The following is a 12,103-nucleotide window of genomic DNA, read 5'->3' as shown; positions in this document are numbered from 1 at the left end:
CAGCAAATCCCTCCTACATGATCTGTTAAAGGCCAGACTGCTCCCCAGCCCCACCCCAGCCCCAGAAATGCAGTCATGCTGACCTTTTCCTTCCCCCACAGGCCCTACATGCGCCAAGGCGTCTGAGCAAAGCTTGCACGAGGCCTGACCGAGACTGTCTGTACTTCCTCCTGTATCAATATTTCAAAACCCCAGTCCCAAGTATTCAATATTTGAACAAAGCACTCTGAAGTCAAGGCAGGAGGAAACCGCTTGCTCTTTCACTAATGGGATTCCAGAGTGGCCACAGCAGAGAATTAGTCCAGACTTGTCAGGCTGGGCTGCAACTTAACATGAGCCGTGCTGAAGAGGGTACAGCTCAACTAAAAAGCACAAAGAGAGGTTCTGGTGCAGGAAAAGCCACCATCCAAGCTGCTTCAGCAGTGTATCAGGCAACACCTCTGCCTTGTGGCATTACAGCAGGCATTTAGGGTGCATGCTTTATCGTTAACAGCATGCCCTGGAGCACAGAAATCCCTAGGCAAGGGTGATGTTCTGGCTGAGGGTACAGCTACAGCTCTACTTTTGGGGGAAGTTGCTACATAACCACATTATCTGGTCCCACAGAAATCCTCAGTGTACAGGCAAGGGAAAGATTTGGCAAGGGAAAGATTGAAATGTCTGTGCTTTGAGGAAGGAATACAGAGAATAATTCTCTTCCTCATTCTGGAGGATGGTTTGTAGATTCGGTATTACATTGCTGAATAGCCATTGGGGAACTAGAAGTTGCATTTTAAATAAAATCAGCTGGGAAGAAGTATGCATCAGTAAAGAATTGCCTGAGGAAACATCCTAATGACTATAGTTAATTTAGGGATAAAATTCAAAGGGAATGGATAGTGTAATTTTACATATATTTGATAATGGTTGATTCTGAATGGATTTTTAAGGAATATTTTTTTCCCAAATCTCATCTTACATTCAAATTTCTGCTCATACTTGCTCTCAAAGCCTGCTTCTGCCCCAGCACTAGAGGCAAGAGCCTAAAACACAAATCAAAAGTTGCATTTCCTTCCTCATAAACACGTATCTTCTCTTTCTGAACATTGATAGCAAACTAAGCAGAGTTCAGGACTAATTAATACACATTTGATTACTGAAGACACATTTCAGCTCATGGAAATGTTCAAGGAGAAAACAGCCTAAGAGACGGAACCCTGCTTACAGAATACTGCCCCTCTCCTCACAGGGACTGGAGAGACAGTTCTGCTCTGAAAAATTCTTCTGCTTCCCTTGATGATGGTGCTAGAAGCTAACTTTCAATTGGCTTCAAATGTTGAAGTGCTGTTGCAATTTGGTTTTAAATAATTTACCAAGAAACGAACACAGAAGTAAAAACAGTCTAGAGTAACAAACACAGTCCCCAAAATACATTTATGAGCATAAAATCTACCATGTAGGTTCTTAGCTGAATTAACCCTGAAGACCAGTTTACTGCACTGACTTTTGTAATGTTACACCAGAAATTAGTTTAACCCAGGGAATGTCTCATTTAAACACAGAGCCACCACCTCTGTCTTCCAAGCTGCAGCAAAGACATTGCTCTGCCAGTGTTCAAATCCCATATACTTCCCTGGTTTTCAGAAGTCTACTGCACGTGTTGGAAGTATTTTTAAACATTAAGTGGGATCTCACCCACAGTTATAGTACATTTGAAGATCTGGGCCTCTATCACTTAATCTTTGATAGGAGGCTAAGTACAGAATTTTTATGGAAGATATGCACCGCATTTATTGAAGATTTTAAATTTCTTGGATGCATATGCAGGGTATTAAACACAAAGTGGTCAGAATCAAAACTTCCCCCAGCTTATTTCTCAAGCAAATTTTCACGCTTCCATACTCACAGTGGTTGTGGCATGTTTGTGCTCTGCATTTTAGAAAGCAGTAAAAATCAATTCTCTCTCCTACACCAGTTTGTAAGATGGTATCGCCTTATGAACTTGCACACAAAGAAATATTAATGGCGCTTGAGCATCTGTGGTACAAAAAAACTTGTAGATTTCCCCACCTACAAGGAATGTATTTAAAGAAAAGGCTACATTCCAAAATATCCTTTGATTTCACTTCTCTTTAACAAGCACCATTTAAAATTAAAAATAACCTCCAGGCTTCGCAGGGCTACAAAGAAAGGAGGCTCATTTTAAAGAGGTACAATCTATTTTCAAGCCACACTAATCTTAGTATCTTCCATAAAAACTAAATACAAAGATTTTTAGCAAAATTATCTGCTGGGCCATTTTCTATTGTATATACATTTATCTCCCACCATATCATGAGCTACTCTTCTTATTATTTTGAAGACTGAAATTGATGATGCTTCATATAGAGAGTGTGAGTGCAGTATAGTTTTTTATACACACACATAGACACACTCACATGCACTATGCTATATATACATGTGTAAAAAATGCGTGACTAACAGCTAGATGGATTTCCCTGCTTGTTCTTATTTCATTGGGAAAGAACCACCATCATCACAGGAAATTTTCTCCTCCTCCAAGCTGTCTTTTGGCAAGGCTGGTGGTGGTGGAATTTCCCACTGGAAAAAACCATGCGTGCAATGACAGTACACTTGCAGCCGTCCTGCTGCTCCTCTGGCCACAATGCAGAGTGTGCTGCTCTTGCAGATTTAGAAAATAACAGAGTAACAGGAGCCTCTTCCTCAGATCTGCTGCTGAATGATAAGGAAGATCCCTTTCACAATGCTTCATACTTGAACAGGGAAAAACCCTATACTGCACCCTTTTAAGTCAAATATATTCACCTAGGTACCCAATCCTGCTGTCTGCTTTCCTTGATAAGCTGCCTCACATCAGTTTCAATGGAAGCAGGATCAAATGCAAAGGTGTTAGTCTGTACTCAAAATGAGGCCTTAGACAAGAGGTATTGGCTTGTGAGAGCCAAAATGAAATTCAAGTACCATTCTCCTCTACCCAGCCTGGCAGTTCACTAAGGCTTTGCAGCGGTGTGGATACATCATTGCTATTCAGTACAAAAACACCCACCCTCCTCTTTTATTCTTTATACTTAGACATCTATGCAAACCACATCTAAAGCATTTATTTAAAGAACCACCTCTGTTGCTCAAATGACGTCAGCCACGTGCAAGGATACATCTCATTTTTTCAGTAGTGTTCTTAATGTTCAGACCAGTTCCATATTTGTGGCTATTTAACTGTATCAGTAGATTTCTCACTGATAAATTAAAGGATAAAATCCATTCACAGGTTTCTTGCCATCAGCCCATGCTGCTCCTGATACCGAATGCAACACTGACAGAAGAAGGCAGGAGCTCCTATGAAAATGTAAGGACAAATTAAAAACTTCAAGCGGTGAAGCTCCTGTGGGTCTGTTTCAGGGTACTCGTGTGTCTGGTGCACTTTCTGTGAGAGAGCCAGGAAGGGCTGCTTAAAGCTGGCAATTTCCACAGCCCTTCCCTCATACAGCATGGCTACTCCACATGCTTGGCACAGTCCATCTCACCAGGGAAGGGTCTCCATGTGCCTCCTGGTCCCAGGCAATGCCCCTGACAGATGCCTTGTGACACCCGCTCTCTGCCGTGAGCCATCTCCGACGCAGCAAAGGTACCTGGCGTGTGCGGGCTGGAGCACGGCTCTGTGCAAAGGCAGCCAGGTGACTGCTGAAGGCTCTCTGACCACAGACTTTGCTTCCTACTAATCTTGTTATCAGGCAGGAAATTCACTCATATCCTATTTTAAGCTGCTGAATACACAACATCAAAATCTTGAGCTTCTGTCAGAGATCTCAGAGCATTCCTTCAAGCATCAGCTATCCAGAGAACCTTTCCCTTTGGTTTCCAGCAAAACAAATCCTGTTTCTTGTAAGTGCCAATTGATTAATAGAGGGAAACAGCATAGACATTTCAAGTAAAAGCATGGCCCAGAGGATGATGGAAACAAATACCTATTCAAAACTAGCTTCCTGAGTAGACCAGGTAGCTACAGGAAGATTTGGGATCTCATTATCATCATGAACAGCTCAAGTGCAAAAAGAAAAGGCAGAATCATGGTCTATATCTAGAGGAAAAAAAAAATATATAGGGATGGGCAACCAAAGGGTAACTCCTGCCTGTGAGTTGTGAAGGCAGACTGCCAGCCAAGAGGGAGACAGCTGGGAAGCCCAGAGATAGGGACAGGCCCTTCCACAGCCAAGTCTCATTAGCAAGATATTAAGAAAGGTCTTTGCACTGTCTATTTGCTTCCTAACCACATTTGACTGCCTATAAGCAGTGACAGGAAAAATACGAAATGTTTTTATACCCTCCTCTACAGTTTCCTTTCCAGGCTGGTTATGCCCTATTTTACCTTGTTGCCAGAAAATAAGAAGCTTATGAAATATCTAAAATATCTAGATACAGAAAAATTTGTCAGTTTGATGTCTGCAAAATCCTAAGTGTCTACACTTCAAGTGTGCCCTTCCATATACCTATATATATATGAAATTCAAACCTTTAAAATGCTTGAATTAAAAATATCTGTCTTAGATTTGTACCAGTGAAATGCTTCCTGCGTACAAAACCCCTTTTTTCCCTCTCCCAGCATTAATAGCTAGATTTTCTGCTCTGGCAGAGTCAGACATTTCAGTGCTTCCTGTTGCATTAAAAATGGAATGATTGAGCACATTGTGTGTAGGAGTGAAGCAGAGTCTGTTTTAGCATCCAACTTTGTATGTCAGGAGAAGTAGTGATTAACTGTGATCCCTCTCCTGCCTTCTCCCATGCCATAACCTGCAGGAGCATGCTGCTGCAGAGCCACATCCCTGCATTTCCATCTTGGTGCCCAAGAGCAGCCTGCAGCAGCAGCAGCACCAAGGCTGTGAAACCAAAGTCAATCACACAGGGCAGGTTTTGAAGCCTCCCTGGCACAACCATGCTGCAGCAGTACCTGACCAAATGCCTCATGTCTCCTAGAGCTTAATGAATGCTTTGGATTGCAATGGAGATCTTACCTCTGCTCCCCACTCCTCAAGTCTGTCATCTCTACTTCTCCCTCATCATCCAGCTCAGCCCTGTTTATTCCCAGTCTCAATATCTTCCCCTTATTTCTACCACTGCAAGTATCATTTAACCCATTGTTTCCTTCCTTCTTCAATTTGTCTTTATCCTTCATTTCTCTTTTCCCCTTCTTTCATGTATGAACTCTTTCATAGCAATTGCCATTAGCAATGCTAATGGTTCAACACCACCATTTGTCAAAATGATGCAGCTTCATCATTTCACCTCCCACTTTGGGGCTAGGTTTGCTCATCTGTTGCAGAGACTGAAAAACTTTTACAGTACCATTTTGAATATGCTGATCTCCCCCAGAGCAGAGCAGAGCAGTCTCTTTTGCCACAGGAAACATATTCAACCCTAGCTGCAAATTCCTCTCCACTGAAGTCTCTCCAAGATGAGGGGAATTTTGCAATTCCAGTGAATAAGAGGTCATATGGACAGAAATGAAACATTTTACTTTGAAAGTCCCTGCAACTCCCCCAGCGCTTAGAAATTTTTTTTAGATGCCCTGTCGACCTCCAGAGTGGGATTCACTTTGTGCAGATAACTGGATTAAAAAGTACTCCCTTTTGTCCAAAAGGGCATTCATTCTTTGGTTTTCCTTGTTCTGTTGACACAAGAAGGTAAGATGACAATTCCTTTATTCTCTTCTAGTGACTATATCTGTCGCCTTGATTTTGTAAGACTTTGTTAAGCCTTCTGATGTTTGCATTCTTTCAACAAACTTTCTCACACACAGTTCTGTAAATAACTTATGTTTTGCATTCTTTCATGGAGGTGGAGAGAATTGATGGACCCTTGGTCTGTCCAGTGGCATTGGAGAGGTGGCACTGTCACCCTCCAATCCACTGTCACTTTTGGAAAACTATAAATGTTGGAGTCAGAAAATAAAGTTTTTCTTCTTCTTCCTTTTTGTTCCCCTCGAGAGCAGCAGTGTCTGTGTCATCATTTTGTGCCGTATCACAACATATATCAGAACAGCACTTTTCCTCCTCAATCTGCAGGTATAGTACCTAGATGTAACAGCCACTACGTATCTCAGGAGCAAGTTCCACAGCAGCAGGAAGAGATAAGGGAACACACATCAGCTCATTGGAAAATCCTGCCCAAAAGGATCGTGTTGAGCCTGACAAACTGTCCTTTATTAAAATGCAGATTAACACAAATCACTCCACACTGAGGACTGTGTTCTTCTGATCAAAAATGTGACCCCTGAGCCTCCTTTTTAGCTCCTTGGCCTTTCCTCCAATTTCCTCCCATGCCTTTTTTTCCTACTCTCCCACAGGGTAACTCCTTTCCAGTGAGCTGTTCACACCAGAAGCCACACATACACCCCTGCACCCACACCTCTGTCGAGTCACCAAGGCACAAACAAATCTCCTGTGATGCAAAGCATCTGAATTCCCTGGAAGTGGTAGGTATGCTGAATACCTGGGGGAGATTCTGAGTAGGACAGTGGGATTTTATGTGTCAAAAATATTATTTCGTATGTCCAAAAAAAAAATAGTACCTTCATTTCTCTGAGTTTTTCATATTACTTTTTGTGGGAAAGGTGTTCAGGTCTTGAAAAGAAAAAGCTGCCTAGGTGATTTGCTGTCAGGACCATTTCAGCAAATGGACTTAGGAAATCAACGTGGAGGAAGGTAGTTGAAGGGATTTGCATTTGATGGGTGTGTGATGATCATCCAGCCCTTGTTTGGAGAAGAATACACACATTGCAAAATAAGCTGAGAAGATGTTTGGCATATCAATCTCTCAACAGCCAACCTACCAGAAAGGAGAGGGATCTGCCTCCTTGGTCACAAGAAGGTTTGGTGCTCTCAACACCCTGGGGACCCAGAAGGCATCTGTCAGAGTTCCCAGACAAACTGGGAAAATTGTCAATAATGCAAATGAAATGCTGACACACAGGGACAAAAGCTGCTCGAATGCAGTCTGGCATCCACACTGCTCCCCAGTCCCAGCAAACAGGAGTGGGAGGGCAGCCCAGCAGGGCAGACTCAGCATTCCCACTGCCACTGCACAGTGCTGGGATGAGCAGTGGGATACCAGCACTGGAACACCCTCTCCAAACAGCAGGAGATGAAAGTGATTTTCAGGTCAGGCATTCTGCAGACAGAGCAAAAGGAACAAAGCAGATGTCAGGCGGTCTGCAGTACAGCTCTCCTCTTGCAGGCACCCCTTTGGAGCAGTAACTCTTTCAAGAGGGGAAGGGGAGAAAAAGCAGCCACCCAGCAGTGTGTTAATCTTCACAGATGGAGCAGCTTTAATGCTGTCTAATCCTCCAGAGGGAGGAAGCAGCATTTCCTTTGTGCCAAGGATATCAAAATGGTTGAAGATGGCAATCTCCACTGACATTAACTTTATTAAAATAGGGGTATTTCCATGAGCTCTGAGAAGGCTTGGTCAAGAGCCAGCTGGAGATGCACTGCATGTAAACATCTACTCCTAACAACAGAAAATAGCAGGCAGTCAGGAATTCCTGGAAGGATATACAGGCACCAAGCATGCACACAAACTGGAGACTGCATATCACAGCCACACACATGAATTATACAGCTATCAAACAATTGCATAGCAGCAGCAATATGAGCAGGTAGTTACTGCTTTTTATTCTTTTTTAATTTGGCTCCTGTATTATTTTGCTGCAGCTATATAATCAACTTGAACTCTGAAGAGGGAAGTGGTGGCCCTGGGTTGTCATAACAAGAACACCAAACCTTCTTGAGCCACTACCTTGGCAGTGAATGATTTTTACATGTAAATTGGATGCAGAAGTGAAAAACAGGATAAGCTTTCTCAGTAAATTTTGAGTATCAGGAGCCAGCACTTATTTAAACTTTACTTTAAATAACAGTAGTATTTACATTCCACTAATAGATGCTTTCTTGCATCTAAATATCAAACAACTGTCACTTCACAATGGCATTGCATATAAAGTCAGTTCTTAAACAGTTTAGGTAGTGCACAATTCAAACATCATTTTGGATGTCACTACATCTCACCCAGCCTGCTTGGGAAAAATGGAAAATTAAAGCTCTGAATCGAGAATCTGAAATATAAAGCTCTACTATTGTAACGGAAGCAGAAAATGCCCACACATTCATCTCCCCTTCCTGGAGGACAGTTCAATTATCATCATGTCCCCAAGCAGATTTTGCTCTGAATCACTGTGACATCTGCTAGGGAAATGAACACAAATCTATATCTGCATGCAGCAAATACATTGGCATGGTTGCAAAGGGGGAAGGGAAATAAGTGTCACTTTTCACACAAACTAGAAAATGACAGCTTGTCACATCCATGAGTAAATACTAGCAGAAGTGAGAGGAGGCAAAATGCTTCTTCACCTTTTCCCCCTCCATAGCATGACAAAGATACAGATTAAGGACACAACTGTGGCTTCTTCCTTGCCTACAGTCACAGCATCTGGACATTTCACCATCTGGGAACACTAACAATAATGGATCATATCTGCCATTGGCACAGGTTAGTAGAGCTCCCCTGAGTTCAAGGGAGCTGTAACCCATTCCTAGCCAAAGAGCCAGTCCAACATCCCAGAGCTGGGGAAACCGAAGCTGGAAGAGCCCCAGAGCCCCCAAGAGTGAGAGTGCAGAGCAACCTCCTTCAGGTCACTTCTGGCAAAGAAGACTTGCCCATTGCCTTGTCAGCAGCAAAGGACAAGTTTGTGATACAGAAGCAAGGGGTTTAGTCATGACTTGCATACATGCAAAAATCATGATGTAATGTAGTACAATTCTCTTTGTACAAAAAAAAAAAAAAAACAAAAAAAAAAAAAAAAAACCCAAAAAAAAAAAAAAAAAAAAAAAAAAAAAAAAAAAACCCACCCACCCACACATTAAAGCTGGTCTGTCTGAGCCCACGGACACCTTTCCTATCTTCTTTCAGTCCAGCACATGAGACTTCACCAGTTGCACCACATGGCAAGGCACAAAGTTGACTCCCAAGTGCAGAAGGGAGGAAAGGTCATGGTATGAAGTTAATGAGAGAAAATCACTTTCTATCAAGAGATCCCTTGGCTCCAAAACCTAACACTGATGCACCATAACACTGTGAGCTCTCCTCCACTGCAGTCACACACAAGGCTGGAGATGAAGGCAGCACAGCAGAGCACGCCTGAGACTCAAATACCTCAGTCTCATGCAGGATGTGTAAGATGGATCTGATTTTATGCACACAGAGGAAGCAGCAGCATCATTCTAAGTTCCGTTTAAGCTAATGATACCTTTTACACAGGGTTACAGTAGCTGCAGCTCTTTCAGAAGGAAACAGGCTCTCTATCAAAAATACATAAATGAGTACAAAACCTCTGCATATCACACCCTCACCTGTAACAAATGTATTGCATTAACATTTAACAGTATCTCACTACTAGAGCAGAGCAGAGCACCCTTTCATCAATTTAGGCTTGTTTTCTGGTGCACCTTCCCCACACCCAAAAGCCTGTGTTCAGACATCTCTCTTCATTTATTCCCTGATTCAAATGGCAAGATTAACGTGACTGTAAAAAGGGTATCATTACAGTTTCTTTTTAAAGAGATGTAAAACCTTCCGCCCACTCTTTCTTGTGCTTTTGCAGTGAGAATTTCTTCCTAATTGGTATCCAAGTGTGCAGTCAGATCAATTTCTCTTCAAAAAAGAGTGCTGCTTTTTATCCAGATGAAAACAGATACTACAGACTTCACTTACAAGCTCTGATTTTAAAAATTACTCTAATCAGACTTTGATAGAACCACTCTGATAGCAGATGTGTGGCTAATGTGTTTCCTAATGTTATGATAATCCAACTAGTGAATAAATAAATAAATAGTTTAAAATAAGGAAAACTTTAGGAATTTGGACAGTGGCAATGAATGCCTAATTCAGAGTTCAAAAGTCTCCTCTGAAACAACTCTAACAGCTCTGTTGTTAGTTCATATCCTCCTACTTCTCCACAATCCTATCTTTAAAACTTAGGATAAAGAAAGCTTTGAAATTTGGACTCTTGATCTAAATAGATTTTTTCATGTAAGAAGTAAACTTTAAGCTTTCAGGAGTTACATGTTTAGAGTCTGGTCTCACAATAAAGAACATTTATTCTCCTAGTCAGTAGAAAAATAGAAACAGTTCCTCTTGAAAACATAGTTTACAACTAGGAACTGCCTGGGGAAAAAAAAAAAAAAAAAAAAAAAAAAAAAAAAAAAAAAAAAAAAAAAAAAAAAAAAAAAAAAAAAAAAAAAAAAAAAAAGTAGAAAAGAAAGACTAGAGGGTTTTTTTGAGCTATATAAAGGAAGGTTATTATTAGAACTGCCAGAATTCTTTACACTGTCATAACGCAATAAGAACACTGAAATACTTCTCTACTAAATTATGGTTTTCAGCCAGGCACTTTAAATTGCTATTTTCACAAATCCACGTGGTTTAACTGAAGAGATGCTGGCTAGAGCCATGCCACTGCCTGTTTCAAAGCAGAGGAGGAGAGCAAGTCTATGATCTGCCAGGTTCCTCCTTGTGGGCTTGCCACAGCCTGAGCCACAGCCAGGCTGCTGCTGCTGCTGCCACCCCTGCCCCAAGCACTGCCATGGAAGATTGCAATATGAACAGGTCCAGAGACAGCAAAGGAACATCTGTATGCCCTGAAAGGAAAAAATAAATGCAAGCAAGAAAGAAAACTTCCGGTTTAAAACTGACCTTCCTTCCAAAAGATGCATTAAAATGGTCTCACAGCTATCTTGCACACAGACGTAGAAGCAATAAAAAAATCATTGAGAAGTTCAAAAGACACTGGTTGCTTTTATCTGCCACACATTTTGCTTTTGAGCCTGCAGTTCTGTGGGGTTTCTCAGATGAGCAGACCTCTCTTCTAAGTATTTCTAACACACCTATTGACTTAGATTCCTATCCTGCAGATCCTAACAGTCATTACATGCATGCAATTCTTGTCTGCAGCATCCAAAATGTATTTTATATCTATTTTATCTATCTACTATGTATTATATCTAGGACATCTTTAAAAATTCCAAGACATGAAACACAACAGAGCTTTGTAAAGTATTTCTGTCACAATACAAAAAGTCCACCAGTTTTTAAATCAAGAAATCCTAGATAGATTTCCCACTTCAACTCCAGTTAATCTGGTACATTTCTCTGCACTTCATTTACAAGAACTGTAAGTTGGGGAAGAGAAGGAAGAGAATTCTGCAGCTTCTGCATAATATAACCAAATATCATCCTCCTCCTCCTCCCAAAATGGCTTAAAATAGATTCACAGTAGACTCTCCATTTGGGGGTTCTTACTATCATGCCATTGTTTCAAGCTCTGCAATTCAGAGTATTGGGAACTGAGGTTGTATTTCTGATAATGGGAACTGAGTCTGTAATACAACAGTCTGAACCAGAACTCCAAGAAGAAAAACAAAATAATGGAAGTGGGCTGCATATTGGGAAGACAGCATAGAGATTTGACATTGCACACAAAGCCTTATTTCCACACTTCTTGCTTACTTTCTCTTCTCTTCCAAATTGAGTTTTTATCTTTCTTCTACTGCATTTGTTCCCTACTTTAGGGCCAACTAAGCACTTTTCCTTTCAAGTTCACTTGAGGAACTCGAAGCAAGACAATGAAAGCTTTCTTGAGAGCTAAAGCCAAGTCATGCAAAGTGAGCAAACCTTACTATTTATACTGATTAGGAGTGTGAGCCTCACACTACTGTATGGTATGTTGTATCAAGAGCCCTGAGTCAGATAGAGATGCTTGGGAAGAACAAGAAGGGAGTCACCTCTGCCTGCCTGAAGCTCTCAGCCAGGTCTCACACACAGTCTCCCTCTACGCTCTGCCTGAGATAACAGAGCTGAAAGCAAGCAAGCACAGACAAGAAACTCCAGCACCAAGAAAAACCAGAGCCTACCTCCCCCTCTGGTCCTCTTTTCATATCCTAAACAGACTGCAAGAGTGGCCAAAACACATCCAGAGCTGCTTAACCCAGCATTTTCTTCTTTGTCTATGCCCTTGCAGCCATTTAGCCCTAGCTACTCTCAGTATCTCAGC

This window comes from Onychostruthus taczanowskii, unplaced genomic scaffold (assembly GCF_017590055.1).
Source record: "Onychostruthus taczanowskii isolate IOZ18803 unplaced genomic scaffold, ASM1759005v1 scaffold28, whole genome shotgun sequence".
Classification (NCBI taxonomy): domain Eukaryota; kingdom Metazoa; phylum Chordata; class Aves; order Passeriformes; family Passeridae; genus Onychostruthus; species Onychostruthus taczanowskii.
The sequence above is the reverse complement of the archived record's forward strand: the minus strand, read 5'-3'. Positions refer to the sequence as shown.